Source organism: Xenopus tropicalis, chromosome 10, assembly GCF_000004195.4.
Source record: "Xenopus tropicalis strain Nigerian chromosome 10, UCB_Xtro_10.0, whole genome shotgun sequence".
In the NCBI taxonomy this organism is placed as follows: domain Eukaryota; kingdom Metazoa; phylum Chordata; class Amphibia; order Anura; family Pipidae; genus Xenopus; species Xenopus tropicalis.
In genome coordinates this window covers 42,947,845-42,974,176 of record NC_030686.2, presented here as the reverse complement: position 1 = coordinate 42,974,176, position 26,332 = coordinate 42,947,845, and the positions used below count along the sequence as shown (strand labels likewise).

General features: G+C 41.8%; 1 long non-coding RNA gene across 1 annotated transcript in view; it reads left to right on the top strand.

Annotated features, from left to right (window-relative positions):
- LOC116407938 overlaps positions 1 to 26,332 on the top strand; it is a 29,142-nt gene that overhangs the window by 922 nt on the left and 1,888 nt on the right. The window contains exon 2 of the long non-coding RNA XR_004220626.1: positions 3,610 to 3,671. This is a non-coding gene — a long non-coding RNA (uncharacterized LOC116407938). The remainder of the gene's footprint in view (positions 1 to 3,609; positions 3,672 to 26,332) is intronic.

Here is a 26,332-nt window from a genome sequence, read left to right as displayed (position 1 = left end):
TGTTTGGGCCTCTGGGTACTTGGAATGCCAGGACCCAGGCCCAGACTGGCAATCTGTGGGTTCAGGCAAATGCCAGAGGGGCTGCTGTAAGGTGCCACAGCCAGTCACTATTTATTGGGCTGGGGGGGCTGTTTGGGCCTCTGGGTACTTGGAATGCCAGGGCCCAGGCCCAGACTGGCAATCTGTGGGTTCAGGCAAATGCCAGAGGGGCTGCTGTAAGATGCCACAGACAGTCACTATTTATTGGGCTGGGGGGGCTGTTTGGGCCTCTGGGTACTTGGAATGCCAGGGCCCAGGCCCAGACTGGCAATCTGTGGGTTCAGGCAAATGCCAGAGGGGTTGCTGTAAGGTGCCATAGACAGTCACTATTGGGCTGGGGGGGGGGCTGTTTGGGTCTCTGAGCTGGGGTTTAACTACAGAGGAACAGGGGGGTGGGGCAGGAGTGTAGAGGGCTCAGTGAGGTCCTAATTAGTGGGCAATTTCAACATTTCTTGATAGAATATTTCAACTGTCTAGTATTTTGGGGCCCTAAATTTAAGTTGCTGTGGGGTACCTCTGAGTAACTAAAATGCCAGGGCCTATTTTAAATCACAGTCCAGACCTGGGTAGGGCCCTCCATGTTACCAGCAGTGGCAAAGTCTTATTAAACCAAAATTTGTCTCTTGTGGTGCAGAGAGATGTAGCCCCCCCCCCCCACACTTTGACCTGGGGCAGACTGTAGGCCAGGGTTGGACTGGGGTTGCAGGGCCCACCAGGGCTTCTGCCACAGGGGCCCATGCACCCCACAATGGCCCACGCCGTGGCCTTCACGCACCTCCCCGCGAGTGCGCATAAGTGAAGGTTACCTGCAGTGCATCAGGGAAGGGCCCAGTCTGACCCTGCAGGGGGCAGTGCCAGGTCCCTTAATTTATTCAAAAGGATTACATACAATGATCGGTGGGTTTCCTTGGCTTACTCGCTAGTCCCTTTATACTGAGGAGGCCCTGAGACATAAAACTGTCAGGAAGTTGTCAGTGTATTATTTCTCTCTATGCTCTGAGATGAACAGGTGAATTAGACATTTGACAGTGTGTAATACGTTATTTGGGCACTGAGCTATCAACTTGGGCAGCAGGTGCCTGGGGTGTGTTATGTGTTTTTTGTTTTTAAAGGGAAAATATTCCCTGCTTATTGAAGTGAGCTTATTGGGTTAGGCTTATGTAGAAAAATACACACCATATACCATAGATTAAAGCGAAACCATGATAGACTGTCTCTGCTGGGCCATATTTATATTAAGGCAGGGTGCCTAGGGCCGCTCCTGGGGGTCCCCTGCACACGTCATGGATTTCAATAGGAATTCCAGCAATGGAGGTGAGGGGTAGGAGGTGGGATTGCTCAGCGGAAGTGACATCACCTGCAAGACATTGGGGGCCTATTTAGTTCCGGTGCCTAGTGTGGCAGACCTAAATACAGCTCTGCTTACAGGGACCATTCCCCTGCCCACCATAGGCTCACAGAATCATCTAACCTTGTTTTTACCCCCTTTGTTTCATTATAAAGTGTTGGTATCTGGGACTTGTGCCTCTGTTTTCCAAAAAGGGTGGTGCGCAGCTTCTCTGGAAAGCAGAGGGGCTTCAAGTAGCAGAATCCTTTACTTCACAATGGAACATAGTAAGGGAGGGGTCGTATCACTCTGCCAGCCCATGATGGGATTCGTGATGGGTGGGGAAATGGTTCTTATATATTATCATGCTTTGCTTTTAGTAAATATTTATTTTTTAGTCCAGATAGTGTTTATGCACCTTGTTTACATAAAGGGGCATCTACCGTACCAAAATGGATTCCCCCCATAAAAATACGGCAGCTGAATATCCTGCTTATTTTTAAACTGGGCACAAACTTTAAGATCTGCTGAAAAAATCTGCTCAATTAGGCTGCTAAGAGACTGAGCCAAACCAGGATGATCCGATAGTTCAGCCTCTGGGCCAATGATCAGATCATAATGGGGCCTGAGGCCAACCCATCATGTGAGGGCCTCATCTGTGGGCTTTTGAAACCTGCCTGATAGATATTTGGCATATTTCCAGCCAGATATTGGTAGGGCAGCTGTAGGAAGTGCCCCATAAATGCCTACTAGGCTGCCAACTTGTGCTGTGTGTGGCCAAATTCACTTCTTTCCTTTCTTTCCTATAAGGGCTGTATAAGTATAAAAGTATATCAGTGAAATTTGCATTACATTTAGAACTACCTGGATGGTATACAGCTATGGGATCCGTTATCTGGAAACACATTATCCAGAAAGCTCCAAATTACGGGAAGACCATCTTCCATAGACTCCATTTTAATGATTTCCTTTTTCTCAGTAATAATAAAACTGTCTTGTACTTGATCCCAACTAAAATATAATGAATCCTTATTGGAGGCAAATTAACACTATTATATTACTTTCAAATAATTTTAGTAGACTTATAGACATATATATTCAAATTACAGAAAGATCTTTTATCCGGAAATCCCCAGGTTCCAAGCATTTTGGATAATATGTGCCACACCTGTATATGTAGGGGTAACTATATATCCATGGGGGCAAACCTGTGCTTTCTACCCCTTTCTTCTCATGTAAATAAACACTGTTTATAAGTAAGGTCCACACTCTGTTTTTTTATGTTATATGTGTAGGTTATTCTGCAGAGAGTTCATATCCACCTATTTATGGATGAGTGGAAGCAGCCATTATTGCTTTTAATAAAACAGTGACCTCTGCTGGGGAAATTATGACTAGTACAGCGTTAGCTTTGATTTTAGCCGACCAAAAATTCTCAGCTAACAACAGATGGAAATTGGATTCCTTTTCCACTTGCGTAGACCTTGCTCAAAATCTCCCTCCTTTGGTCCCAGTAAGGATCACATGAAATAGCAAGCACTTGTGTCAGATGATTTTTGCCTGAAATTCAGCAGTAGGCAGTTTGAGGCAAGATTTGCTTTTTAAGCACCTGTGCTTGCCTTGCATTGTCTTCAGACGAGAAAGGGGCTGTGTATTCTATATAGGAACCCAAGGGTGGGTGCTTCCGAAGGGCAGCCCATGGGCAAATATATAGAAATATTTTCTTTATTTTTTTAATTCCCAAGCACAGTGCTGGATATTTAATGCAAAATCCGGTGGCAGAACCCAGTACCCTCCCCCTGAGTAAGGGGACGTGATTAGAGCTGGCACTGGTTGACAATTACCTGACAAGCACCACTGCTTGCATACTCAGGGGATTCTCATTTGGGCCAGTATGACATTCCTTGAATTTGAATATAGAGGTCCAAGGGCTGATTTAAAAACATAGGTACAAAAGTACAGTTGCCAATAGTGTCCAATCAGCAATTACCTTTGAACGGTCTAATACAAGTTATAAAATGAAACAAAAGACCTGATTAGTTGCAATTAAGTACTTTTATTCATTAATCAGCCCTACAGATTTTTCTTTTTATTCATTCTTTATGCTACATTTTTTTAGATTACAGTTAGTATACAACAAAACATGGGAACAAAAGGCATAGTGGTGGGTACTTATATTTACTATTGAATATTATGTATGGTGCAAGTTAAAATTTGTGTTTTCTATTGATCTGTTTTTATAGGTTTCCAAGAGATTGTGTTTCCAGAGAGTGTCCATGTTCCTTTGGGCTGCTAGATTGTAAAGGTAAGTTGCATTTAGATAACATATGTTTTTTTCATGAATTTGCTAGTTGCATCTGCTCTCTATGTGACCCAAGATATGTTTAACCCTTATGTAGCCTAATTACCATATGCTAATAAGGATTCGCATTTGTTATGTGGTTGAATCTTTTACGAAGGATTCTGGGTTCAGCCGAATCTGAAAAAAGTGGATTTGGGGCATCCCAAGTTATTTATCCACTGCTGATCTGCCCATCCCTGACACCACCGACAGAAAAGGCACAGAAAAGTGGACGTACATTTATTAGAACACAGTGTGAGTAGGATGCCCACCAACTGGGGCAAATTGGGGATTACTGGACCCAATGGTTGCTCAATTTGTCCACTTTAACCTGCCAATCGGGCAGGCATGTCAGGTTTGAAGCCGTCCCATCTAACACTAGTGGCTATTTCCATCTCCAACATTTTTCGTATACATATGGAAACATCTCATAAAGCCATTGGAGAGTTTACCTGCACCCTGTTACTAAATACTCAGGCCCGGATTTGTGGCAAGGCCCGGGCCTAGGGCGGCACAAAGGCCCGGGCCTAGGGCCGCAGCGAAGTTTTAACATTTTGCGGCCATACGGAGCAATGGGGACTTCTCCCCACTGCTCCGTATGGTAGTTAAAATGGCCGCGCATGCGCGCTTGCGTCGGCGCAGGGGGGAGGGAGGGGACATGTTTGCGCATGCGCCGGGGGGGAGGGGACATGTTTGCGCATGCTTGCTCTTGTATTTTAATAGTGTTACATTTTATATCACTTTTAGGTTCAAATGTCATATTGCATCTTGCAATTTTTCTTTCTGTATGGCAATTTAACTTTTTTATACTGAATGGATGTTGTGTATATATATGATGCCAAGATTTCTCATTGTGTTTGTTTCTGTATGTAACTTTGAAGAAGAAGGAAAGGTAAAAATCACTGAGGGGTGCCAAATGTTAGAGCCCCCCAGTTATTGTAATGGCTTGTGCTCCTGTTAGAAGAAAACCGCACCAGCCCTGGGTAGCTGTGAGACAGCGACATTTTTCGGTCTGTCTTCATTTTTCCAAATCACTTGACTGGCACATGTGCAGTAGGGTAAAAATGCAGACTTTCCTGTTAAAGTTTGGCTTTTCGCTCTACTGCTCATGCGTAAATGGTGTGAAGACAGAAGAAGGAAGAGGATTGCTGTCTCACAGCTACTGGTGCAATTTTTGAGGCAAAATCCACAGTTCCCTTTAGTGCAGATACAGGAGCCAGTGGATTGCCTGATTATCAGCTTGAATTTATCCACAGACTGAGAATCAGCCCATTCTGGCATTAGCCTTGTGACACACGGGGAGATTAGTTGCCGCGCAACAAATCTCCCTTGTCGCGGGCGACTAATCTCCCCGAGATGCCATCCCACCAGCTAGAATGTAAATTGTTTGGTGGGATGGCATACGCGGTGCCGCAATTTGCCAAAGTCACGGAAGTTGCCTTGAAATGAAACTTCCTCGATTTGCGGAAATTGCCTTGAGAGGAAACTTCTGCCACTTCAGCAAATCGCAGCGCCGCATATGCCATCCCACCGACAATTTACATTCTAGCCAGTGGGATGGCATTTCGGGGAGATTAGTCTCCCCGTGTGTCACAGGCTTTAAGGACCTGAGAGCCAGTTGCTTCAGTTACAGTGGTCTAAAGGTAGCAAAGTCTTTAAAGGTGTGGTTCACTTCTAAAGAACTTTTCAATTTAAATTACATTTTTTCTCAATTTATTTATTTTATATACGGATGAGTGGTGAAACGTTTTCAAGAAAAAAACTCAGAAAAGTCCAGTTGTTTTAGACTTAATTCTACTAGATACTGTATATCATGACCTGGATGAATGAGAATCTTCATAGACATATTTATTTTATAGTTTTTTAATTTTTTTCGTTCCTCTTCCAACTTTTTCCAGCTTTTGAATGGGGGTAAAAAATGAGGACCATGGCCTCAGAATAGCACTCTCTATCATATACTAAAAGTGAATTTAACCCTTTTACTGCCAGCCATTTTGGTCAAAGCGGAACTTGTATTGCCAGACAGTTTTTGAACATTTTTCACTTTAGGGGCCTTTCCTCGGGGGGACTTTTAGTTTACCAAGGAAAACAATATATCGTTTTTTTCAGAACAACCTAAGCTTTCAAAATATGGTAGAATTTTTGTGTAATTCCAATTCTGTAACAAGATATAGGCTTCTAAATGTCTAAAAATGCAAAAAAAATCTAATTTTCCATAATATAATCACACATACTAGAAACAAAAATTATTTTATGCACGAATATACAACTGATTTGGAAAGTCCCATGTCTCCTGAACGTGCCAATACCAAATATATATAGTTTTATGGAGATTTCTCACTTGTATAGGTCAAAAACTCCCAGCAGTACACTACCAAATTCCCAAAGCACTGCTCCAAAAAAACTGCATACTTTGGATTTCAAGGCCAAAATTCCACTAACAGAAGGTTTATCCCAGAAAATTGTACATTTTTGGAAAGAACAGATTCTGGGGAATACAGAATAGGCACAACTGTCTGTCTACTCCAAACTATCAAGTCGCAATGCTTTCCTAAAGTTATTGGTTTTTATCAAAATTTGTGATTTTTTTTAAAAATCGCTTCAAAGCTTCTAGTCTATAGTATCTTATCTCCTACAGGTCATAAAGTAACCAAATAAAACACCCTAAATATGAATGCCTGGGGTCCACTGAACAGTTTGATGCCCAATATGTATAGGTTTACCTAAGTATGTGGCATGTAGGGGCCCCAATGTGAACATACCCCATATGAACTGTCATTTCTGTCATTTCAGCTTCTGCAAAATCAACACATTTACATCATTATATGTGGGATGAAGCTAGTAAAAAGTACGCTCACCCCAGAAAGTCATATATTTTTGGAAAGTACACATTCCCCCGAATCTAAAATGGGTACCCATGTCTTTCTACTCCAAAGTACCAAGCCGCACAGCTTTTCTAAAGTTAGCAATTTTGATGACATTTCCAAAAATCCCCTCAAAGCTTCCACTTTGAAGCATCTTATCTCCCACATAGCATTAGGTACCAAGATAAAACACCCTGAATTTGAACGCCAGGGGTCCACTGAACAGTTTGATGCCCAATATGTATAGGTTTACCTAAGTATGTGGCATGTAGGGGCCCCAATGTGAACATACCCCCATATGAACTGTCATTTCTGTCATTTCAGCTCCTGCAAAATCAACACATTTACATTATTATATGTGGGATAAAGCTACAAAAAAGTACGCTCACCCCAGAAAGTCATATATTTTTGGAAAGTACACATTCCCCCGAATCTAAAATGGGTACCCATGTCTTTCTACTCCAAAGTACCAAGCCGCACAGCTTTTCTAAAGTTAGCAATTTTGATGACATTTCCAAAAATCCCCTCAAAGCTTCCATTTTGAAGCATCTTATCTCCCACATAGCATTAGGTACCAAGATAAAACACCCTGAATTTGAACACCAGGGGTCCACTGAACAGTTTGATGCCCAATATGTATAGGTTTACCCAAGTATGTGGCATGTAGGGGCCCGAATGTGAACATACCCCCATATATACTGTCATTTCTGTCATTTCAGCTTCTGCAAAATCAACACATTTACATCATTATATGTGGGATAAAGCTAGTAAAAAGTACGCTCACCCCAGAAAGTCATATATTTTTGGAAAGTACACATTCCCCCAAATCTAAAATGGGTACCTATGTCTTTCTACTCCAAAGTACCAAGCCGCACAGCTTTTCTAAAGTTAGCAATTTTGATGACATTTCCAAAAATCCCCTCAAAGCTTCCACTTTGAAGCATCTTATCTCCCACATAGCATTAGGTACCAAGATAAAACACCCTGAATTTGAACGCCAGGGGTCCACTGAACAGTTTGATGCCCAATATGTATAGGTTTACCTAAGTATGTGGCATGTAGGGGCCCCAATGTGAACATACCCCCATATGAACTGTCATTTCTGTCATTTCAGCTCCTGCAAAATCAACACATTTACATTATTATATGTGGGATAAAGCTACAAAAAAGTACGCTCACCCCAGAAAGTCATATATTTTTGGAAAGTACACATTCCCCCGAATCTAAAATGGGTACCCATGTCTTTCTACTCCAAAGTACCAAGCCGCACAGCTTTTCTAAAGTTAGCAATTTTGATGACATTTCCAAAAATCCCCTCAAAGCTTCCACTTTGAAGCATCTTATCTCCCACATAGCATTAGGTACCAAGATAAAACACCCTGAATTTGAACGCCAGGGGTCCACTGAACAATTTGATGCCCAATATGTATAGGTTTACCTAAGTATGTGGCATGTAGGGGCCCCAATGTGAACATACCCCCATATATACTGTCATTTCTGTCATTTCAGCTCCTGCAAAATCAACACATTTACATCATTATATGTGGGATAAAGCTACAAAAAAGTACGCTCACCCCAGAAAGTCATATATTTTTGGAAAGTACACATTCCCCCGAATCTAAAATGGGTACCCATGTCTTTCTACTCCAAAGTACCAAGCCGCACAGCTTTTCTAAAGTTAGCAATTTTGATGACATTTCCAAAAATCCCCTCAAAGCTTCCACTTTGCAGCATCTTATCTCCCACATAGCATTAGGTACCAAGATAAAACACCCTGAATTTGAACGCCAGGGGTCCACTGAACAGTTTGATGCCCAATATGTATAGGTTTACCTAAGTATGTGGCATGTAGGGGCCCCAATGTGAACATACCCCCATATATACTGTCATTTCTGTCATTTCAGCTCATGCAAAATCAACACATTTACATCATTATATGTGGGATAAAGCTACAAAAAAGTACGCTCACCCCAGAAAGTCATATATTTTTGGAAAGTACACATTCCCCCGAATCTAAAATGGGTACCCATGTCTTTCTACTCCAAAGTACCAAGCCGCACAGCTTTTCTAAAGTTAGCAATTTTGATGACATTTCCAAAAATCCCCTCAAAGCTTCCACTTTGCAGCATCTTATCTCCCACATAGTGTTAGGTACCAAGATAAAACACCCTAAATTTGAACGCCAGGGGTCCACTGAACAGTTTGATGCCCAATATGTATAGGTTTACCTAAGTATGTGGCATGTAGGGGCCCCAATGGGAACATACCCCCATATGATCTATCATTTCAGCTCCTGCAAAATCAACACATTTACATCCTTTATGTGGGATAATGCTACAAAAAAAGTACATTCACCCCAGAAAGCCATATATTTTTGGAAAATACACATCCCCCCGAATCTATAATGGGTAAATATTTCTTATTGCTACAAAGTACCAAGCTGTAAAGCTTTCCTAAGTTTGCAGATTTATATGACATTTCGAAAATCGCATAAAAATGTTGCAATTTGCCGCATTTATCTCTCACAATTTCTTGATAAAGATCAGATAAAGACAAATCACCCCAAAAAGGAACACCAGAGGCCTACTGAACAGTTTGATGGCCAATATGCATAGATATACCAAAGTCTGCGGTAGGTACTGAACCCAAAATGAAAATAGCGCATAAGGATTTCTCGCCTGCCAGCTCAGCTTTTGCACACAGAGCCCCCTGTCAGTGTATTATGTGCCAAAACTTCCCCTAACTATACAGATCCCCCACAAAACCATATATTTTTGGAAAGTACACATTCTGACAAATCCAACAAGGGTAAAGAGTCCTTTCTACACCAAAGTACCAATCTGCAGAGCTTTCCTAAAGTTATTGGTTTTTATGACATTTCAGAAAATTGCCTAAAAATGTTGCAATTTGTCGCATTTATCTCACACAATTTCTTGCGTACAAAGGCAAGTCACCCCAAATAGGAACACCAGAGGCCTACTGAACAGTTTGATGCCCAATATGCATAGATATACCAAAGTCTGCAGTATGTACTGAACCCTAAATGAAAATAGCGCATAAGGATTTCTCGCCTGCCAGCTCAGCTTTTGCACACAGAGCCCCCTGTCAGTGTATTATGTGCCAAAACTTCCCCTAACTATACAGAGACCCCCACAAAACCATATATTTTTGGAAAGTACACATTCTGACAAATCCAACAAAGGTAAAGAGTCCTTTCTACACCAAAGTACCAAGCCGCAAAGCTTTCCTAAAGTTATCGGTTTTTATGACATTTCAGAAAATCGCCTAAAAATGTTGCAATTTGCCGCATTTATCTCACACAATTTCTTGCGTACAAAGGCAAGTCACCCCAAATAGGAACACCAGAGGCCTACTGAACAGTTTGATGCCCAATATGCATAGATATACCAAAGTCTGCGGTATGTACTGAACCCTAAATGAAAATAGCGCATAAGGATTTCTCGCCTGCCAGCTCAGCTTTTGCACACAGAGCCCCCTGTCAGTGTATTATGTGCCGTAACCCCCCTAACTATACAGTGACCCCCAGAAAACCATATATTTTTGGAAAGTACACATTCTGATGAATTCAAAATAGGTAAAGTTATTTTTGTACACCAAAGTTACACCTGGCAAAGCTACGCTAAAAACAGATCAGGAACACTTATATAGGGATAAAATGTGATAAAACCACAAAAATTGTGCAAATCAGTGAAACAACAAAATAAGTTACATGACAGTGTAATTAGTGGCCAGAATATCTGATCCAATAGTTACGCTGTCAAAATAAACAGTTTTTAGGTAAAAGAAAATAAAAACAAAGTGGTAAAATGAAAAAAAAAAAAAAAAAAAAGCAAAACAAAAAAAACCAAAGTGTTTGTGTATACATGTGTGTACATGTGTAAAAGTTGTGTGATAGTGTGTAAGTGTGTATATGAGTGTAAATAAGTGTATAAAAGTGTGAAAAATGAAAAAAAATAAAAATAAAAAAAATGCTAAAATGTGTGCTGTAAGTGTGTGTAAATGTATGTAAGTGTGTATAAATGTATGTAAGTGTGTATAAATGTATGTAAATGTGTGTATAAGTGTGTAAAAGTGTGTAAATGCAAGAAAAAAAAAACTCCTTACCTGTTCCTGAAGACCCGATCGCTCCTTGCTCATTTGGGCCTGCGCTGGGGGAGAGGGAGGAAGCAGGAAGCAGCAGACGCGATGCGATCGCGTCTGCTGCTTCCTGGAGGGTCCTGCGAGCGATCGGCTCGCAGGACCCTGATGACAGCCCCCCTGGCACATTGCCCAGGGGGGCTGTCATTGTTAGAAGCCCTCTGCAGCGGCGGCACATGCCGCCGCTGCAGAGGGCAGCGCTTAAACGCCAACGACGTATGAGACACGTCGTTGGCGTTTAAGCCCTTTTACTGCCAGCACGTATGCCATACGTGCTTGGCAGTAAAAGAGTTAAAGGAATACTGTCATGGGAAAACTTTTTTTTTTCAAAATGCACCAGTTAAAAGAGCTTCTCCAGCAGAATCCTGCACTGAATACTGCATTTATATTTAATTGTAAAATTTCACATGGGGCTAGCCATATTCTTCATTTCCCAGGGTGCCACAGCCATGTGACCTGTGCTCTGATAAACTTCAGTCACACTTTACTGCTGAGCTGCAAGTTGGAGTGATACCCCCCCCCCTTCTCACCCCCAGCAGCCGATCAGCAGAACAATGGGAAGGGAGCAAGATAGCAGCTCCCAGTAGGTATCAGAATAGCACTCAATAGTAAGAAATCCAAGTCCGGCTTGGGACTCCTCCAGTTACATGGGAGTAGGAGAAACAATAGGTTAGCTGAAAGCAGTTCTAATGTGTAACGCTGGCTCCTTCTGAAAGCTCAGGCACAATGCACTGAGATGGCGCCTACAAACCAATATTACAGCTAAATATACATTTGTTGATCAAGAATAAAATGTTCAATGTAATTAATTATTTGCTATGTAAACAGTGTAATATAGAAATTAAAAGACTGTCACTATTTATTGGGCTGGGGGGGCTGTTTGGGACTCTGGGTACTTGGAATGCCAGGACCCTGGCCCAGACTGGCAATCTGTGGGTTCAGGCAAATGCCAGAGGGGCTGCTGTAAGATGCCATAGTCAGTCACTATTTATTGGGCTGGGGGGCTGTTTGGGACTCTGGGTACTTGGAATGCCAGGGCCCAGGCCCAGACTGGCAATCTGTGGGTTTAGGCAAATGCCAGAGGGGCTGCTGTAAGATGCCATAGTCAGTCACTATTTATTGGGCTGGGGGGCTGTTTGGGACTCTGGGTACTTGGAATGCCAGGGCCCAGGCCCAGACTGGCAATCTGTGGGTTCAGGCAAATGCCAGAGGGGCTGCTGTAAGGTGCCATAGACAGTCACTATTTATTGGGCTGGGGGGGCTGTTTGTGCCTCTGGGTACTTGGAATGCCAGGACCCAGGCCCAGACTGGCAATCTGTGGGTTCAGGCAAATGCCAGAGGGGCTGCTGTAAGATTCCATAGACAGTCACTATTTATTGGGCTGGGGGCGGGGCTGTTTGGGCCTTTGTGTGTTTGAAATGCCAGAGCCTATTTTAAATCCAAGTCCAGACCTTACAGGTACTGCTGGGCTGGAGGCTGTTTGGGGCATTTTTTTTTAATTAACAAAAGCTGATAGCTCTACATTTCTAGTAGTAGTTGCACCTTTTACTACTATTTTAATAGGAATGTGTATCGCTTTGCTATTCTTTCCATGCCGTAAAGGTTTATGGGTCCAGCCCATAAAAATCTGCCTGTTTCAGTATTTATAGGAACTTTTAATAAAATTCATAGATGAAAAAAAAAAAAAATCTCTTTAAACTGCCTGAAAGTGTGTTTAACATTGAATGACTGGACTAACTATATATATTTAAAGTTTATAGCAGCTCCTCATTGTTTATTTACTTTTTTTTTAAGTCTTATCCCTGGAAATCTACCTTTTTTCCAACTGAAAATGGTTTGTCAGGGGTCCATTATCATAACAACCAAAACTGAAAATAAGTGTTTCTGGAAACTCCTGTTATTTAACCCAGAATTGCCTTACTGTCAGGAATTGCCTGGGTTGGAGCCAGGATCGCTCTTCCGTGACGTCTGCCTCTGAGCTGCACAGTGGCCAGCCTGCATTTTATCCTGCTCTCAGGAAATGAATAACTTACCATGATAATAGCTTGAAATGGCTTATCAGCAGGCCTCGCAGGGCTAGTTAAACATAACCCTTTTCCTTCAGTATATTGTGGGGTAGTTGTAATCAAACCCCCAAACCAGCCAGTTCGGTATCCTGTTGCTGCTAATTTGTTAAATCCTGACCACTGTTTCCTGTTCAGTTTCCTGGTTCCCTGGCATTGGTTGCTCTGTATTTACCCCCTGGCACACATGGCTGGCAACTGTTTTTACTTAGGCATGCCTGATTACCCATTCCAGCTTTTTGCTGGTGGCTGCTTAATTTTATTGACCTTTTCCTGAAATAAGTTTGTTATCTGAAATTACAACATAATTATTTGCATATTTAATTTGGTCTGTAATGTTTAACTCGGTATTTCTCTTTCCAGCCTTTGGAAAAAAGATCTGTAATTTCAGATCAAAGTCATTCCCTTTAAAGGGGACCTGTCACCCTAAGGGCTCTGGTACACTGGGAGATTAGTCGCCCGCGGCAAAACTCCCTGCTCGCGGGCGACTAATCTCCCCGAGTCGCCTTCCCCCTGCCATCCCGCCGGCGGGATGGCAGACGCGGCGGCGCGATTTCGCGCAAATTGCCGAAAAAGACTCGTGAGGCTTTTTCGGCGATTTCCCGAAATCGCCCCGCCGCGTCTGCCATCCCGCCGGCGACTTACATGTTCGCCAGTGGGATGGCAGGGGGAAGGCAACTCGGGGAGATTAGTCGCCCGCGAGCAGGGAGTTTTGCCGCGGGCGACTAATCTCCCTGTGTACCAGAGCCCTAAGGGCTCTGGCACACGAGGAGATTTGTCGCCGGCGATTTTTAAAAGACCGATTTGGCGACAAGACGCTAATGTATGTATGTATGTATATTTTTATTTATAAAGCGCTACTTATGTACGCAGCGCTGTACAGTAGAATAGATTAATACAAACTGGGGGTTAATAAGATAATAGATAAATACAAAGTATAACAATAAATACAAATAAATACAAGATACAGTTACAGTTGCAATAAGTTAAGAGTCAAAGACACAAGAGGATGGAGGTCCCTGCCCCGTAGAGCTTACAATCTATATGGGAGGGTAACTTACAGATACAAATAGGCATATATAAGTGCTGTAGGTCACAGTGGGTGACAGTACAATATGAGTGCTAGTTCCCATATCAGGTGCTGGGCAAGTGCTCCAAAAGGGAGTCTTTTAGTTTGGTTTTAAAAAGACTGAGGGAGGATTCTCTCCGGAGTAAATCAGGGAGGCCATTCCAAATGTAAGGGGCAGCAAGGCAGAAGGGTTTAAGGCGGGAAACCGCAGTAGTAGTGGGGGGCGCAACCAAGCGATTGCTCTGCGAGGAACAAAGGAGTCGGCCAGGAACGTACAGAGACACAAGGGAAGAGATGTAGTGAGGAATGGAGGGCTTTGAAGGTTAAGAGAAGGAGTTTGTAAGATATTCTTTGTTTGATCGGAAGCCACGATAAGGACTTTAGCAGGGGAAGGGCCTGAACTCTCCTGGATGAGAGGAGGAGAATTCTGGCAGCAGTATTTAATATAGACTGTAGGGGGGAAAGATGGGAGTTAGGGAGGCCGGTTAATAGCAGGTTGCAGTAGTCAAGTCGGGATAGGATGAGATTAATGGAAATCGCCAGCGTCAAAACATACAAGGCTACTTTAAATTGCCTGCTGTTTCAAATCGCACACAGACCCTTTTCTGAGCGACTTAAGTAAACATGAGGGGGGGTTAACTGTTGAGTGTACCATGGGTAGCAGATCGCCTGGAGCTCAACTCGCATGAAATCTCTTCGTGGGTATTGTCGTGGCGACTTGTCGCCAAAGCGCCAGGGGGAAAACGCAGGCGACAAATCTCGTGTGCCAGAGCCTTAAAGGCGGCCATACACAGGCCGATTGTAGCTTCCAATATCGGTCCCTTGGACTGATTTGGCAGCTTATCGGCCCGTGTAGGGGCAGAAACGACTGGCCTGCCCAACCGATATCTGGCCTGAAATCGACCAGATATCGATCGGGCAGGTTAAAAAATTCAGTCGGATCGGGGACCACATTGGCTCGTTGATGCGGTCCACGACCCGACTGCGCCCTTAACAGTTGTTATAATTCAATTGTTTGGCCCCAGGGCCAAACAACCAAATTAGCCTAAATTCCCCCGTTAATGCCTACCTGTAAGTGGAGATATTGGGAGAAGATCTGCTCGCTTTGCGACCTCGCCAGGCGAGCGGATCTTTACGTGTATGGCCACCTTAAGAAATAATTACAAATTGTTTTCTGTTATGTTTGTCTTTATAATGGGTATGGATGTATTAATAAAAAAAGGAATTTGAGTTTCAAGTTTTATTTGAAAACGACTTTCCTTCTCTTTTAAAGCAAATCCAATCTTCTGGCAGACCAGTTAGAATTTATTTTAGGACTTTGGCTAATGGCAGATGTGTAGTTTGGCTTACTGCGTTTTCCTGGGTATGGATATCAGAGCAGAAACATTTACGTTTGCATTTTTGTGCCAAAATCTGCTCCATGTCCACATTTGGGGTGAAGCAACCACTCCTAGATGTAGGCACACAAGTGAATGGATGCAGAGTGTTGCCGTATACACGCAGGCCGAGAATAAGCATGTGTGGCATTAGCCTAAGGCAATGATCCCCAACTAGTGGCTCAGGGGCAACATATTGCTCCCCAACCCCTTGGATGTTGCTCTCAGTGCCCCCAAACCAGGTAGTTATTTTTGAATTCTGGACTTGGGGGCAAGTTTTGGTTGAATAAAAACAAGATTTCCTACCAAATAAAGCCCCTGTAAGCTGATGGTGTGCATAGAGGCCCCTAATAGCCAATCGCAGCCCTTATTTGGCACCTCCATGAACTTTTATGGTGCTTGTGTTGCTCCCCAAGTCTTTTTACATTTGACTGTGGCTCACGAGTAAGAAAGGTTGGGGACCCTGGCCTAAGGAAACAAGTATATCACAAAATGTTTATAATGTGTTATACAGTCCAGACATATTATGCAATACATATCACTCTTTACATCAGCCTACCAGATCCGTGCACTGTAGCTAATGTGAAGGCTGCTCAACCTTGGCCCAGTAGGAGAACTGCAGTTTGGCACTCACAGGAAATTTAGTAACTAAATTCCTAAACTGTTTCTTTTATAGGGAGGAAGCTGATGTATTATCTACAATAAAGTTTTTCTTTATATGCTGGTGTCATTTATAGTATTGTTATAGTATAGACGGCACCATTTTAGACAGCAATCATGTGTAGTGTTGCAAACAACTGATGCTAATTATATCTGCAGCCATGGGTTGGTTTTGCACTATAAATACAGAAGGGGAACACTTTATTATATGCAGCCAAGGTATGAGAAAATTGGTGTTGGTTTTTATTCTGGGGGCAGGGAGAAGTATGCAGTTTCAGCATGTATTTTAAAAAAGTTAATAAAAAATATCCAATGGGTTTACCAACCCAGACATTTTATGTGCAATTTGTTAATTAGCAATTACTTTAGCTACTTAACGTTTACTTTTTAGACATTGGTTTCTATGTAGAAATATGGTATTCCAAAATCTAATGTTTAAGATATCCCTTTTTTGTTAACATAAAACTCGAGAGCTGCTGCGGCCCGAGTACAAGAGGAGCCAGACTTATCTATTGCACTACAGTTACAAGTGTCACATTCCGGATTCCAGATTTGCTATCTGTTTGCCCTTATTAGGAAGCATGTTAGAATAAAACAAGTACCAAAGAATATTTATAAAAAAAATACCTGTATACAGTTAGAAGTCATTAACGAGCAACAGTGACATTGCGGTCATTTATAACATTGCATTGTTGTCAGATTACTTTATTTAAACTCATCCAATTTGTAATGTAAGCCAGGTGTATAACTGCAAGGCACTCACAGAAAGGGTAACTAAAATCACATTGACAGGTTTTGCCCATTGCCCATAGGAAAGGAAAAGGTGAACTATATTGTCCGAGTAAAAATGAACTCGGACAATATATGTATGTTTTATATTATATAGCACTAATTTATTTTGTTGTCATGTAACAATAGGATGGTTTTTAAAACATCTGATTGAAAATAAATTATTTTAATTTGTTGCAGCTACAACTCACCTAAGGGCGAAGACTCACAGGGCAATTAGTCACCGCGGCTTTTTGAAATGTCATGGTGAATAAAATGCGCAAGCAATTAGTCGCAGCAATGGCCATTATCGAGAAAAGTCGACCGGCGTAATTAAAAGTCGTGGCAACTAATTGCCCCCTGTGTCTTCGCCCTAAGGGTGAAGACACACAGAGCTTCTAGTCGCAGCTACTTGTCACGGCTACTAAAATAGACAATGCTGATCATTTACTGATAATTGTCTCTCATGCGTTTTAGCAGAGGGGATTTTCTGGTGTTTAGTAGCCATGACAAGTAGCTGCTACTAGTAGCTCTTTATGCCTGGAAACACTTGTAGCTGTTTGAACAACATAACATGGTTTCTCCAGGAGAGGGAGCACTTGGTACAGACTTAAAATGTAACTTAAAACATCAAAGGATAGAACTTTTCACAATGAGTAAAGAACTGGCTTAGAACCAATCAGACACAGTGTAGGCCGATTAAATCCAACACTTATGTTTTACTAATTCCTGTTGACAAAAATGTGAGATACGGTAGTCAGATACGATAACTACTTGAAGATAAAACACAAACATTGTATAAATCCAGATAGTGATATCATATCAAATGCAAAATAGTGATTGGCTAGCAGAAAGGAACTATAGAATGTGACTTTGTCTTTGATAAAGAGGGCACATTGATTTAATGGTACCTGGTGTTAGCTAACACATTAGGTACAAGTGCCACTGGCCAGAATGAATGTGCTGATTCATTTCTTTGATACTGGTGTTCACCGGCTCGTTTGCCTCATGTGTATTTATTAGGACCAAATCCTCTTAGAGCCTGGGCCACAAGCCAGACTGAAACACTATCCTCACAACTTACAGGGCAGGGGCATGGAGTCTCTAACAGTTAATAATTTAAATAGTTTGAAAAACACGAAATCACTAAATAAAAGTGATGTAAGAACTAGGGCAGGGATTTGTAACCTTCCCTTCCAATGTCTCTTTGTCATGCTCTATAAATAAACAATAATAACCACAATTCAAATAAGACTATAACTGAAAGGGAATGAGTAATCAGACTAATAGCCTTTAGCAAGGGGGTTTAGTTCTTTTTAAGATTAGATCAGCAGATGTTGTTATATGCAGAACAGTTTCAATTTATATTCCAGAATTTTGTTTGTTTAAATCCTGAGACTAAACAGAGGTTCCATTCCCAACCAAACTGTTTGTTACATTGAACAGACTCAGTAAAACAACTCACCAAGGACATAAAAAAAAAAGTAACTGCTGATGTTTCCAAGGGAGAAAAGCAGATTATACGAGCTAATTCTTAGCCAGTAACTTCAGCAGAAACAGTCTAATCTGTTGGCTATTAAAGCCTGGAGGTCCCAGATACCCTGTTAAAGTCTTGGCCAAATTTGGCTGATTGTGTGTTCTGTAAATTGCATGGCAAGTAGTTAAATAAAGGGAATAGTTTAATGTGTGTACAGGGAATGAAAAACAAGCATAGAGGAATGTATAAAGCTGGCCATACACACTCCAATATAATCGTACGATTTTCGGACCTTGAGTGGGCTCAGAATTATCCCAATAATATTCGTACCATGGGGATTGGTCATTTAGTCAATCGGACAGGTTCAAAAATTTTGGTTGGATAACCATAAAATCCGGGCCTAAATCTGGGCCTTTTAGGGTGATTTAAAATGCATTTCCGGGACAATTGTTGTCTGACAACTATTCTATGATCAGAACATCCTCTTATTCGTTATTTTTAGGACTTTTATCGTACCATTTGATTACTTAAATTAAATTGAAACATTGAAAACTAAATTAAATTGAACATTTTTAAAATCTGAACGTGTACGGCCAGCTTAAAGATGATTGTGTGGATATCCAACACCAGTTGAATTATATCCATGGTTTCACCCAGTGAAACACTGTATAGTAAGAGCAGAACAATAGGTTTTGTTCATTCCTTTATACAAGTAACCCCCACACCATTGTGTGGCCCACGGGACTGACTTGGGGGGCAGCATGAAGGCTATTTAGGGTAATATTGGTGGAGAATGACTACTCACTCTTTTTGTAAGCCCGCTCTTAAGCTTTAGATTTTGAGTGAATGCTTCCTTGCAGTCCATGTGTTTTGTGTTTTTATGAGAGACTCAGTCTCTGGGTTGTTGGGGATCAATGGTTCTAAAAGAGGTAAGAGGAAGAATAGAAAGAATTAGTTCAGGATGAAAGAAAAAAAGAAAGAAAATGAAGATCAGGTGAGTAAATAAACCAATGTAGGGATCTAGCTAATCCAGTGACAGCACAATGGCATCAGTTATGGTTTGCCAAGGACTGATACAGGCCCACTAGGCACCAATGATTGAGACAGGCCCACTAGGCACCAATGATTGATACAGGCCCACTAGGCACCAGGGACTGATACAGGCCCACTAGGCACCAAGGTCTGATACAGGCCCACTAGGCACCAAGGTCTGATACAGGCCCACTAGGCTCCAAGGACTGATACAGGCCCACTTGGCACCAAGGTCTGATACAGGCCCACTAGGCTCCAAGGACTGATACAGGCCCACTAGGCACCAAGGTCTGATACAGGCCCACTAGGCTCCAAGGACTGATACAGGCCCACTAGGCTCCAAGGACTGATACAGGCCCACTTGGCACCAAGGTCTGATACAGGCCCACTTGGCTCCAAGGACTGATACAGGCCCACTAGGCTCCAAGGACTGATACAGGCCCACTAGGCACCAAGGACTGATACAGGCCCACTAGGCACCAAAGACTGATACAGGCCCACTTGGCTCCAAGGACTGATACAGGCCCACTAGGCTCCAAGGACTGATACAGGCCCACTAGGCACCAAGGACTGATACAGGCCCACTAGGCACCAAAGACTGATACAGGGCCACTAGGCACCAATGACTGATACAGGGCCACTAGGCACCAAGGACTGATACAGGCCCACTAGGCACCAAGGACTGATACAGGCCCACTAGGCACCAAGGACTGATACAGGCCCACTAGGCACCAAGGACTGATACAGGCCCACTAGGCACCAAGGACTGATACAGGCCCACTAGGCACCAAGGACTGATACAGGCCCACTAGGCACCAAGGACTGATACAGGCCCACTAGGCACCAAGGACTGATACAGGCCCACTAGGCACCAAGGACTGATACAGGCCCACTAGGCACCAAGGACTGATACAGGCCCACTAGGCACCAAGGACTGATACAGGCCCACTAGGCACCAATGACTGATACAGGCCCACTAGGCACCAGGGACTGATACAGGCCCACTAGGCACCAAGACTTCGAGAGGATGTTATTTCAGTACACGCAGTGGGAAAAAATGTAAACCTTTAAACCCCACTGATGCAAAAGTACTTGTTTGTTGGTAATTCTTTAATTGGTCGCTCTGCCCATGGCAGGTCCTTCTTTGACTATTTTGAGCTTTGGCATTGACCTTTGGCCTGTCTGGCCCTGCTTATAAGTTGCCTGCCCTGACTATCTGCCTGCTTTAGATCTTGCAGTTTGTCTGCCTGTTTAATTACACTGATTTAAATGTCTACAATGTTTTCTGAAAGGGGTGGTTCACCTAGTTAGTTAGTATATTATGGAATGGCTAATTCTGAGCAACTTTTCAGTTGGTATTCATCATTTATTTGTTATAGATTTTTTATTATTTACCGTCTTCTTCTAACCTCTAGCTTTCAAATGGGGGTCACTGCCCCCGGCAGCCAGAAAGCTATTGTTGCATGAGGCTACAGTTTTATTGTTATTGTTACTTTTCATAACTTATTTTTGTATTCAGGTCTGCTCTAATTCATATACCAGTCTCTCATTCAAACCACTCCCTGGTTGCAAAATAAATTTGGACCCTAGTAATTAAAAAATGAAGACCAATTGCAAAATATTACCCTCTACGTCATACTAAATTAAATCAACCCAAGTATGCCCACCTTTATTCATAATTGTAATTGTTGAAAGCTGTATTTGTTTATCCATTTATGTTCTCTGCTTGAAAAAGCTCTGCTGCCATACTACTTTCAACCAATAGATGGCCATAATTAACTTCTGTAAGCCACTTCTATGAAATGTTTTCCTCAACAATTACAGTAGCTCTGCCGTACAGATAATTTACCCGCCAATACAGACACCAGGGCGTGGAAAGGAAATCTCAGAAGTTGAGGATGAGAATTTTTCTCCAAGAATCTGTAATAATGGCAGATACAATGGATATTTTTAATGAAGGGATGAATGTTCCCATATAGATTATAAGCTCTATGGGACAGGGACCTCCATCCTCTTGTGTCTTTAACTCTTAACTTGATGCAACTGTATCTTGTATTTATTGTTATACTTTGTATTTATCTATTATTATCTTAATAACCCCCTGTTTGTATTAATCTATTCTACTGTACAGCGCTGTGTACATAAGTAGCACTTTATAAATAAAGATATACAAATGCCATTTTAGCAAGTGAGAAAATACAAGGCAATATAGTATCATGTTAATCTGTGAACTGATCCAATTCCAGTTTTTAGTGTCAAAAAGTAATGTTTCTCCCCATCTAAAGCACTCTGAGACTACTTCAAAAGTTGTTCTCTCTGAGATCAGCTTGAGGAGAAATGGTTTGTCATTTGTGCAGCTTCACTATAAGTAAGAGCAAAGTTGGAAATAAAATATATAAAAGCAATGTACTTGCAATAAAACATTTGTTTGACGATTTGTGGGCTGGATTTTGTCCTACTATTTAGAGAAGAAGGCCTGATCTCCTATTAAATATTCCACAGGGTGTACAATTGGTTTATCTACTGCTTGGTTACTCACGTCCCTTGAGCAACATGTATTCTCCCATGGCTTTATGTTTGCTAATGTTGCAAACCTATTGCATACAGGCCTTTATTCGCAATCTGGATGGTAGCTATAAATTGACATAGACCTGTACTTTATTTTGGGGAAAAAAATAAGACCAACAGTGCCAGATTTCTAATCTGGGCGCCCAGAGGCCGTGGAAGTCTACACTTGCATGTGGAGCAGTGGGAAGAAGTCCCCATTGCTCAGTATGGGATAAAAAATTCAACATTTTGGTGCGGCGGGGCGGCATTGCCCCCCCAAATTTGTGCCGCCCTAGGCCCGGGCCTGAAGACCAAAAAACGGCGATGCATACCGGCAAAAAAGTGATACAAATACCATTAATCGTTATTGTAAAATAATTGTAAATATATATTTAGTCCAGGAAACAGAATTGCAGTGCAGCCTCACGTGGCGAGGCTATAAAGCAAGAGAAGATCAAAACCCGGCCCAGGCAACCAAGAGCCCATGCCTAGGGCAGCACAACTAACCATTTTCCCTTTCCCATATGCCTCCCTGCAATCTGCCTCAGTGTTACAACATACTGCCTCATTGCAATATTGCATAATGCTCTTTGAAATAAGAGATTTCATTCAACTGAAAAAAAATAAAAGGTAGCAAAATCCTCTTGTTGTTTGTTGAAACTTGCAGCCGTTTTAAAGAACATCTTAGTGTTACAGCCTCTGCCAACAAAATAAATCAAACAGATGAAAATTCTACCAACCCAGCAGTTCTTCAATTGGTATAGGGATGGCAGCCCCATAATTCTCAGTAAATATTATTTAAATGTTCATTCCTTTCATCCCTTGTCATCTATGTAACCACTGTTCTTTGTACATATATGGGAACCATTATCCAGAATTCTCGGGACCTGGGGTTTTCCGCATAAGGGATCTTTCCATAATTTGGATTTCCATACCTTAAGTCTAGTAAATGATTATTTAAATATTAAATAAACCCAATAGGGCTGTTCTGCCCCCAATAAGGGGTAATTATATCTTAGTTGGGATCAAGTACAGGTACTGTTTTATTATTACAGAGAAAAGGGAATCATTTAACCATTAAATAAACCCAATAGGGCTGTTCTGCCCCCAATAAGGGGTAATTATATCTTAGTTGGGATCAAGTACAGGTACTGTTTTATTATTACAGAGAAAAGGGAATCATTTAACCATTAAATAAACCCAATAGGGCTGTTCTGCCCCCAATAAGGGGTAATTATATCTTAGTTGGAAATGCTTTTTTTCATCTAATACTTAAAATCAAGTGAACTCAGTTTAGAAGAAACAGTTACAAAATATTTAATCCCTTTTATTGCTACTAAAATTAGATTTTGTTGTCAGTGGTTGGGTGATCCTGCAAATGAATTTATCTTTCCTAAGCCAACAACGATGAATGTGTTGTGTGTACTGGCTCATTATGCTATTGTGATCGCTGCTCAATCAGTCGAACTGGTTATTCTCCTCGTTACCTCCCTGGCAATGGTTTGGAAGCAGCTACAGGTCCTGTCACTTTGGTCCGGTCCAACAGGCTGCACAAGGAATCTCATGTTAAATCTATGAGGTTGGCATTCAAAATGCTTGCTAATCAGTTTGGATCTGATCACATTTGCATCTCAATTGTTGGCAATTTCATGGTGCAACTGACAGTTGGATGTGGTTTTCTGTTGGACTGTTGCAGTACAAGATCGAGTGCCAGTGTAAAATGCCTGAGAAACCCTGTGACTTTCATAGAGATACTGTCATTCTATAATCTACCCTCTTTAATAGCCTCTCTAATTTTGTACACAAGATGTAATAGTGCTGTTTTGTTTTTTACATGTTTGTGGCTCATATTGCATACATTATGCATTTTACACATTCAGTGGTTTAAATTGTTCTTCCCCAGTGCTTTTTTATGTCTTGAAAATGAATATCTAAATATTCCAGTGCACTAGTGTAGAATATGTACAACAGCCTTTCAGATAAAGGGTTAAGATTTGTCCTCACATGTGTCATGTCAGATTACAGTTCTGATCCTAAAACTATAGGGGGCATTTATATATATATATATATATATATATATATATATATATATATATATAGTTGCAGGGGGATCATGCACCTGACGCACCTGCAGCCAGTTTGTCAAAATTATTGTACTTTACTGTAAATTGGACCCAATTGCACTTTAAAGGGGTTGTTCATCTTTGACTTAACTTTTACTATGATGCAGAGAGTAACATTCTAAGACAATTTGCAATTGGTCTTCATTTTTCATTATTTGTAGATTTTTAGTAATTTTACATTTTGTTCAGCAGCTCTCCAGTTTCAGTACTTATCTGGTTGCTAGGATCCAAATGACCTTAGCAACCAGGGAGTGGTTTGAAAGAGACATGGTAATATGGATAGGAGAGGGGCTGAATAGACAGATAAGTAATAAAAAGTAACAATAACAATAAAACTGTAGCCTCACAGAGCAATAGATTTTGGCTGCCGGGGTCAGTGACCCCCATTTAAAAGCTGCAGAGAGTCAGAAGAAGAAGGCAAATAAATAAAAAAACTAAAACTAAACTAACTAAAAGTTTTCAAAGTCCAACTGCAAGGAGATGAGGGAACCCTGAAGCTACCGATTGGTCCCAAGGTGGCAGTAGCTTCAGGGTTCCTCTGCGTCAGTAGTTGCAACTCGCTCCATTGAAACTGAAGGCAGGAAGGACTGAGCGGGACTGAGCGGATCTGAGCGCAAATATATGGAAGTACAAAGACCACATTGTGATGGAAGTACCTTTAATGAATGGGGTTTTATGCGCAACTGACTGTGGGGAGAATTGCGAGAGCACAATTGTGCTTTTGTAATTAACCCATTACATCTAGAGCCCATGTCATACACAAAGCCAAGATATTTTTCCTGTTTTTTTTTGTTTTTGTTTTTTGCCAGAAAGCAAGTAGAGACACGTGAGCACCGAATGATTGTAAACAATACAATACCTCTTGTAAAGAACTGGTTTAGCAAATTGCAAAGGGCACATTATACTACATGAATGCAAGTAGAAACTGTTACATGCATTTACTTGTTCCAATCCCTGTGTATAAATAGGTTTTGTTCGGCTAAATACGTTACATTTCCGCAAATATGTGGGGGGTCAAGTTTCCCCAGCACAGAGAGTCAATATTTACCCCGGACAGTAAACCGACAGTTGTATGCTAACGAAAGGAAAACACAAAAATCACTTGCCAACGTTTGTAAACTATCATTTATTTTTCTATTTGCACAAAATACAAAGCAGAAACATCTGCAGGTAAAAGCCATTGAGCCCCCTTGAGAGGCATACACCGCAGGCCGCGGCACCGGAGAATATCTGATATAATGATGCGGGAGAGATCCAGTGTAGTGCAGTTACCAAAGAGATAGAAAGAACTGCAAAACAAGCACATATATATTGTACAAATATCAGACTTTATAGTACAACAGTTGCATTAAAATCACACAGTTTGGAGAACCAGGCCCATCATATTATTGCATCTTGATTTTCACAACTTGATAAAATGAAAGCAACAATTTGCAGGATTCTCTATCGTGACTCCATTGGTGCCAATGTGGTTGGCAGCGCAGGACGGTGAGTCAGTTCCATCACAGATTGTGTAAACATCTACTAGGGTTCTGGCAGTTTGGATATGAGGGTGGAGTGGGAGCTGATATTTTAAATACACGGTATTATACACAGATCATGTCTTTCACCTTGAAAGCTTTACATACAGTTTTACTGTTTATATAATAGAAAACTATTTCAGAGCTGGATGAGCATTTAGAAAGGGGGCCAGTGTGTAACCAGGTAAACAAGAGTATCATAAACTGTAGGATTGTCCCCCAAGGCAGGTGAAGGGGGGAGGACAATCAGAGTAAGAAGTGGAATTTGTGCTCGTTGGCTGCTCTGTATACTCTTGCCCCCATATGTAATGAAAGGTACACAGTTTGCCCAGGTACAGTAAAGGTGGCCATACACGTTGGTTGAGCAGATCTTTTACCATTGTGCACACCTAAGGCGGGTGATTTAAATTAAAACGTTAGGCATAGACGCCATGGGGGTGAAGGGTCTACAATCCGACGGAAAATCAAACCATCCAATTGAGATCTGGGGAATTTTGGCCAGTTAAGGTCCCCATACACGGGCCGTTTCTAGCTGCCGATATTGGTCCCTTAGACCGATTTGGCAGCTAATCGGCTCGTGTATGGGCACTACCAACGGGCCAGCCCGACCAATATCTGGCCTGAAATCGGGTTAAAAAATCTAGTCAGATCGGGGACCACATTGGCTCGTTGATGCGGTCCCGGACCGACTTTTCCTATGCCCATCGTTATAATTTGATCATTTGGCCCCAGGGCCAAACAATCGAATTATCCTGGATTCTCCCAATATCGCCTACCCGTAGGTGGGGATATTGGCAGAAGATCCGCTCATTGGGCCCATTGGGGGTGTGCGTACATGGGCAGATAAGCTGCCAAATCGGTCTGAAGGACCCAAATTGGCAGCTAAAATCTGCCTGTGAATGGCCACCTTTACCCATTCCAACCAATAAGATGTTTGCTTTTTACAAGTGACCAGTAAATTTTACCTT